Source organism: Parasteatoda tepidariorum, chromosome 1 (assembly GCF_043381705.1).
Source record: "Parasteatoda tepidariorum isolate YZ-2023 chromosome 1, CAS_Ptep_4.0, whole genome shotgun sequence".
Lineage (NCBI taxonomy): Eukaryota > Metazoa > Arthropoda > Arachnida > Araneae > Theridiidae > Parasteatoda > Parasteatoda tepidariorum.
In genome coordinates this window covers 10,014,087-10,022,560 of record NC_092204.1, presented here as the reverse complement: position 1 = coordinate 10,022,560, position 8,474 = coordinate 10,014,087, and positions in this window count along the sequence as shown.

Sequence of the window (8,474 nt, the reverse complement as noted above, 5' to 3'; positions counted from 1 at the left end):
GCGGTTCTGTACTGCAATCAGCTAGATAAATTAAAAGCAGCTATCAAAGAAAAAAGGCCAACATTAGCGTCCAGAAAAGGAATAGTGTTCCACCACGATAATGCTCGCCCGCATACTGCAATGGTGACACTTCAAAAACTGAATGCGTTAGGATGGGAAATCCTTAGTCACCCACCGTATTCACCTGACATTGCACCATCAGATTGTTATCTGTTCAGATCTCTGCAAAATTATCTAACGGGTAAAAAATTCAAGTCTTTTGTAAGTGTTTCTAAGGCAGTTGCTGACTATTTCAATTCTAAGGACGAGAACTTCTACAAAACAGGAATTCACAGGTTACGTGAAAGATGGCAACAGGTTGTAACAAATAACGAAGCATATAAAATTGATTAATATTAAACGCATATTTTTATAAATGAATTCAAATATTTTCTTTAAAATACGACAGAACTTTCCCTCCAACCCGATAATTGTTTAATTATTTTTCAGTTTCAGACATGAGAAAAACTTCTTTTTTCATAAACAGATTATACTTGTATATAAGCTATAAATGATGTCTAACTTATAGTTGATAAATTTACACACAATTCAATAAATAATTAATTATTTATCGAAATTGCAAAATAACTTAGCTCGTTATTTTGTTTACTCCTTAAGGTTGCTAGTTAGGCGTGGGACTGAGTACTCTACCCCATAAAATAAATCCTTGTTGCGAATTCTAATGAACTTTGTTAACAGTCTTTACATTTTTCCTGGCTCTAAGAATTCTATGTGAAAGTTGTAAGTTTTGTTCGCTTGCAATTGACAATCCAAATTTGAAAAAAAAATCACTTTTTAAAGGATACCAACACTGTAAAGTCCGTGTCTTATACCCTCTTTCGAAATGCCAATTGCAAACTACAACACTATTTGTTGGTTGTTGTGCACTTGAAACTTGTGTTTTAAATGGAAAATAAGTATTTATATGTCTTAATAAACTATTTTACGTATGTTTTGCTTCTTTTTTTACTGTATTTGATTCATTGGGATGCTTTTTTTTAATTTCCAATAGTGGGCTGGTATTTTTACTCAGGAGACAGACAGTTTCACAAAGAACGCACGGGATATACATAAACAGGTAAGCAACACGACAATTTAGCCAGGTAAATCAACAAGAAAGAGTCTTCAGTTTTGATTTATATGGTTCATCAATGAAGAATTTTTTCGGTAATTGGTAAACATTTTGAGAAAGGAATTGGAGAAAGGAAAGGACCTACATAATTGTCTTAAGTCCTACTGGAGAATTATGCAATCATCAATATCTATTTATTTCCAAGCTAGCTATTTCCAAGCTTACTCTCAATAGCTATTTATTTCCAAGTCTTTACTTACAAAGACAGGTGATACATGGGAAGATACAGACCCTCATCAAGTTTCTGAAACATACTACAAACATTCAATGCGTGTACCTGTTGTCACTTGGCACGTACATGGAAAGATACAGAAACTCAATAAGCTTCTGGAACATGTCACAAACATTAAATGCGTACCCTCCTGCTCACTTGGCACGCATCTCAATGGGAAACTAGATATTTTCCTGCACTTCATGACATGTTTTTATTCAGCCAGTCCTGTGAGTATTGCGGGTACATAAACTTTATCGTATATAAGTTGGCATTTGAGAAAGATACACATAGTTCTTCACAAATTTATATACCTTAGACTGCAATAACAGTTTAACTTCTGTGACAAAAGTTGATGCTTAAATTTTTTTCAATTTTCGAAATTTTAAAAATACTTTCAATCTTAAAATTTAAAGCATGGCAATTAAATTCAATAAAAAGCATTTTTATGAATAATTGAGCACAGAACATGGCAATGCTCTATTATGTATTTTATCACGTTTAAATCCTGGAATTCTTTTTAAATCTAACAAAACATGTTACATTCTTAGGACTCTAACATTACGAAACAAATTATAATTTGCATTTCATTTTATTTTTTTTCTAATGCCCTCCTGGGGAATGACCTACGTCATACTAGCATCTGAAGGGCAAATTTGTTGGCCACTCTTTCAGGGGCAACATATTAGGTGGACCAACGTTGCTCCCACAGTAAGGACAGATAGTACAGAGAAGGAAAGAACATTCATGCCTTGCCCGGGATTCGAACCCAGAACCTTTCTGAGGCAAGGTCAGTTCCCTAACCCCTAGACAGGCCGGTGGGCCTTCATTTTATAATTTCATTTTTATTTTTATATACTCATATCTATCTTCGTTGAGAGAAAATTAATTTTTGAACAAATAAATAAATAAAATATAATAAATTAAAAACCTAATAAAATTATAGAAAATAAAATATAATTAAGTAAAATACAATAAAATGAAAGATAATAAAACTAAATATTATGATAGACTTTTTTAATTTTCTTATTTATTTTTGGATAAACAAATTTGTCAATACTCCATCAATTAAAATTATTAATAATAATAGATATGTAAATAATATTTTTTTTATTTGAAGTAATATTTAAAACCTGTACAAAATTTTAGCTTTGAATCGATTTTTTTCCATATAAATGTTAGTTTACATGTAAATTTCTAAATAAAATTTAAAATAGAATGAAGAAAAAAATTATTTGCAACTGAAAAAGAACTTTTTTCAGGAAGGAACAACGATGTTTTTTTTCAGGTTGTTACTTTTATTATCATATGTCACATTTTGTTTGATTACCATCTCGTCGGAAATATTCTTTGAAGAAGCTCACAAGATAACGTCATAACACCACATAAAAGTTTTAGATGAAAATAAATAGCGACAATAGATACAACTGGCTTTCAATGTTATCTAATATTTACCTGTCTTAAATTGAAGGCATGAAATATCAAAGATATTGTTGTACAACAAAATTCTGCTTAAAGCAATATTTCTCGGAAGCTTAATCGATTTTCTTTAGAATATATAGCATTAAACGTTCTAAGAGCATTGATGCGTGTCGAAATCCAGGTTAAGGTTTAAAAAAAAAGTTTTTACGAGCTTATTTTTTAAATATTCGCGATAAGATATCGTTTAATATTACAGTCAAACCCCGCTATAGCAGGACTCGAAAAAACTCAGAAATTTTACCCGTCCTCGAGGACGGCTTGTTCAACGATGTACCCGTCCTCCTTCGAAACTAACCCGTAGCTTCTAAATAAATAAAAATATAATTTTCTTTTATTTATTACAAACATTTACATAAATTGCACAATGAATTAGTACAGTAATAAAAGAAATTATACAGTAATAAAAGAAATACTAGGTTACTAATAGTAACCTAGTATTTCTTTTATGAAATAATTTAAATGACGAAAGGTCAAGTTATCTGGAATGTCAATTTATCCGAGGCTATTGCGTTTTTTAAATGAATCAAATATGATGTTTTCCAGTTCCACAATTAAGCCTATGATTTACAGAGGTTTCTGCAAGGAAATCTGAAAAGGTTTTTTCATTTAGGTAGATGTTCATAATTGCGTTTAACACTTCTTGTTTAAGACCAGTACGTAATGTGTTTTTTTGTAAGTTCATGGCTGAAAAGCCCCTTTCAACCACTGCAGTACTCCCAGACAGAGAAAACATCAATTCTAATAACAAAAATTGAAAATGTATCACGAACATTAACGGGAAAATGGCCGTCCGCGCGGACGTCGGATTCGAGAAATTCGTCGTCCGCGGGGAATTTTTGACCGCCGAAGACGGGCGGACGGGAGGTTTTTCGAGCCCTGCGCTATAGTGAACCTTCAAAGGGACCGACATTTTGGTTCGCTTTATCCGTACTGCAAACACTAATTTTTCCAAACTGCTGCCTCTTTTTTACGCGTTATTTAAATAAATGACCAATAAAAAAATTCAAAAATGATTAGAAAACAATATGTAATCACAGAAATTGTGTTAACTTTTATTTTTTATTACTCTTCGTCAGGAGTACAAAAAATTTAGGAGTGACCTTTAATTAGAGATGGGAAGCTGAAATAGAAGAAGCAATCAAGAAAAAATGCTTATGGCTAAAAATCCACTCAATAGATGGTTTTAAAAATCGGTTTATGTATTTTATGTAGAAATTTCAAAATTGCCAAAAAAAATGAAGAAAAAAAATCAGTCGAAGGCAGAAAAAAGTTCACCATATCCAATTTCCTCTCTTGTTTTGATTCACTATATCCACATAAAAATTAGATTATATGTGTATAGCAAGGCACGGAAGCGAACATTTCGTTCACTATATCCGGGAGTTCACTAAAAATCATTTTAACTATAGCGGGGTTTGACTGTATTAACACTAGAAAAATATTTTAGAGTAATTTTTATTTGATACTATCATAATTTGGTTCTTCGCGAGGAGTAAACAATTTCATTAAGAATTATTGTTTCTCATTAAATTAGATACACTATCATGCACAAAACTGAAGGGTCTAGAATTTCCTGTTTTTTTTTTTCCTCTTCCTGGTAACTTTACATTATTAGATTAAGCAAAACACGTTTCTGGAAGTTCATTTTAGCGAAATGAAGAATCCCAACAGCCGTTCGAATTTTCAATTTACGGCTACCAATGTTCAACTCCGCAGCCTTGTAATTTTTAACTCAACCCAGAAGACAAGGGAACTCCTGGATCAAGTATTGGGAGAAATTATGCCATCATGAAGAACTTTTTGATGGAACTAACTCGCACTTGCGTTTCACGGGTAGTAACACCATGAGAACTTCCCACGGTTTGCCTAACGACAAGGGGACTCTAGCCCATGATCCGTCTACCACTGAGGATATTTTACGTCAGTACTGTGGTCGGTGCGAGCCGGGTGCGGAATTCGAGTAAACCAGCCTTCTCTGGGATTTGAATCCGGTTTACCTCATTGGGAGGCCTCTGTTTAGTCGATAATAAGATTGTTCGATTAGATTTCTTAGTTGCAGTAAGCAATACATGTGTAGAATTCTGGTAGTTTAACTATCTATAAACGAAATTTTTCAAACATTTAACAGTTTGTATAACATCTTTTTTATGGTTGTTTGTTTTGGCTGAATATGTTATAATAACAATTAAACAAAATGCTATATAACCCTTTTTTACGAGAAATTTACAATAGTGCAAAACTAGTTTATTATTCTATGTATTTAATTTATAAACTCAATTATTTAGAACTGTCAGTAAATCTAATGATGAAAATAAACCATTTTTTAAATCCGCTTTAATATGTTTAATTCAAGAAAGTCGAGATCGAAATTTCCTTAATTAATTATTTATTTTTTGAAAAAAAAAACTGAGTTATTTAATTAAGCAAGAAAAAAAAGTGACAGCGTATTTATTAGTTTCTTAAGTAGACGTAGCGGTAGTCATAATATAATGAGACAATTTGTCGCCGACTTTATGTCTGATTAAGCTCAACTCGTTTATCAGAAATTCAATTTTAGCGAGTGCACCGAAGTTCAGTGGCCTATCTTAAAAATATAGTTAAATATTATTTTATGCAATAATGCACCCATTTGCTACTAAACTATGAAGAAGATTGCGTTTTAGAAATAATACATGTTTGTCATTATTCTACACTTGAATTGTTTATAGTTCATTTTTTTAAGGATTCTCCCGGGAAGAGTTAATTAGTTCACGTTAATTATAATACGATTAATGTTTCCATTTACGACGCCATTTAGGCTCGAAATTTGTTAAGATATTTTATGTTAATTGAGTTCGAATTGATGTTATTTTAGTTCAAGTTGAAGGAGAATAATCATGTTTAAAGTAGCATGGTAATTTGTTTAAATTTAGCTCCATATTAAATTCACTGTGAATTATAAGGAATCATGATTGAGCTCAAGTTGAAACAAAATGAGTCCCTTTTTAGTTGCATGATAATTTGGTTCGACTTACCACGATATAAAGGTTACAGCAAATTATATTAAAAAAAAAATGTTTTTAAGCTTAAGTTGAACTATAATAATCACGTTTAAAAGAAGTATGATGATTTGGTTCAAATTAGCAACAAATTAAGTTCACAGGAAACTATATAAACCCATATTCAAGTTCAAGTTGAATCGCAATAAGCACGTTTAAGTACTATGATAATTTGGTGCAAATTAGTAGCAAATTAAGTTTACGGAAAATTACCTAAGCCAATATTCGACTCCAAGTTCAATCACAAGCACATTTAAGTAGTAAGATAATTTAATTCAAATTAGTTCAATATTAAGGCAGTAGCAAACTTGAGTAGTATTAGAGTTCAATACCCTCCAAAATTTCTTACACTATGTATTTAAATGATGATGTTAAAACATGTGTTGAATCACTAATCTTCAAAGCGGATGTTTCAATATTAAAATTTATATCCATCAGCATGCACGCAACTCGCACGGTAAAAAAAATTCAGGTAGAATCGTACTTCTATGGAAATGATGTTTGTGATAAAAACAAAACTATAATACTGGAAGTTAAACAAAACTATGCAGTATTTAACACATTTAATGTTCGTATGGTAACGGTTTACAGAAAGCTCTGGTTTTCAAAATTATAGTTCTTACTGCCACACATTAAATACAAATACAAACTTAAAAGGTTATTTTTACGGCATTAACGTTTTTTATGCCATGCTATAAAGTATTAACAATAGAATGTCAATTTATAAATTATGATAAATTTTGTTAAGTTTATCATGATACCTTAGATCATGGCATAGAAACGATTTATTCGTATATATTTACTATTCAGTTTAGTATTTCTTTTATAAAATGTGCTTAAATAAGAAATATAATATTTAAAAGCGAGAATTTCAGCTGAGTCGGAATAGTTTAAATCGATTTTTAATATCAATACCAGAAAGCTGCGATGGCTCAGGGGATAGAGCGTTCGCCTTCCAATGAGGTGAACCGGGTTCGAATCCCTGCGATTGCTGGTTGATACGAATCCGCATCCGGCTTGCACCGACCACAGTACTGACATGAAATATCCTTAGTGGTAGAAGGATCATGTGTTAGAGTCCCTTTGACGTCAGGCTAACCGTGGGAGGTTCTCGTGATCTTCCTCTCCACGTAACGCAAATGCGGGTTAGCTCCTTCAAAAAGTCCTCCAGGAAGGAAAATTCTCCGAATACTTGATCCAGGAGTTCCCTTGTCTTCCGGATTGGGTTCAAAATTACAAGGCAACGGAGTTGAACATTGGTAGTCGTAAACCCACAAATTGTGTCGGCTGTTCAACGACGGTTATAAAATAAAATAAAACACGAGAGTGTCAATACAGAAATGTCAATACCATGCCGTTCGGTAATCTTATAAGAATTTCTTTCTCTGTATATATTTCGAGTTTTATGGAAAAATGTAATGTTTAAATGCACATAAACTTGAAAAAAAATAAATTAAAAATGCAATTTTTTTTCTATATTTGATTAGTTTCTGGAATATAATTAAATAAAAGGACGATACTAGTTATTATTCATTTTAATTATATAAAAAATATTTAAAATTTCACAAAAATGACCGCACGCGTTAGCTTTGTTATGGTTTATCATTACTTATTTTTGTCATTTTAACTATTTCTCACTATTAGTCTCGTGGGCATGGAACCTTGACTAAATAATATAGTTGACTTCACTCAATGGTTTTATCCTCGTCATGTTTTTTTTTAATATTTTGTAATTACACTATACATTTAGGAATAGCAGAAGCAAAAATAAAGTACATCAAACGATTTTCAGTCAACTGTTCTAGAAAGGTTAGTGATCAGTTCATTCGCACTGAAAGAGAATTATTAAACGACAATCGATATTGACGATACTTCTAATTTCGTTGTCCTCTATTTTCCACACTAACTTAAATTTACGATGGATAACGTTATAACCCAAACTGTAACCAGAATTATGTTAAACTAGCTCAACACAAAGTAGATTTTGGTTTAGATTTTTAAATTTTGACGACAAAATTGTGTTGTTTATCGGATTTGTTTAAAAGTGTTAGAAATAATTTCCCAAATTTTAATTGCTGGCTAGAATGCTTATCTGTTAATATCTCCTAAGGCAACCTTCAAGGTTGAAGTATCACTTTAGATGAGAAACATAATGCTTTACAAACTGGAGAGATTAAAAGGGAAAATAATAGAAGATTAAAAAAATTAATGATTTCCGATATAGGAGTAAGGTCATTAATAATTGAGTTTTTCTTTTGTTGTATCCTTTTCCTGATGAAGAAATTCTTTTTTCTTATTTTTATCCTACTGGTGAAGGTGTGAGTACCATTGTAGCACTGAAACACGCATAGGTTTTCCTTAAAATGTTTTTTAAATTTTTCATGAAATTTAATTTAGTCACAAAGAGTTACTCTTGTAATTTTATATCTGTATTTCATCATATTAACCAGTCAAAATTTATAAGGAAACAACTAAGAAACCTCCAATATTTAGATTTATATAAACGTACCAAAAACCAGTCGGACCTCTATTTAACGAAGTCGCTAAATCCCGATAATAGTGACAGCGTATT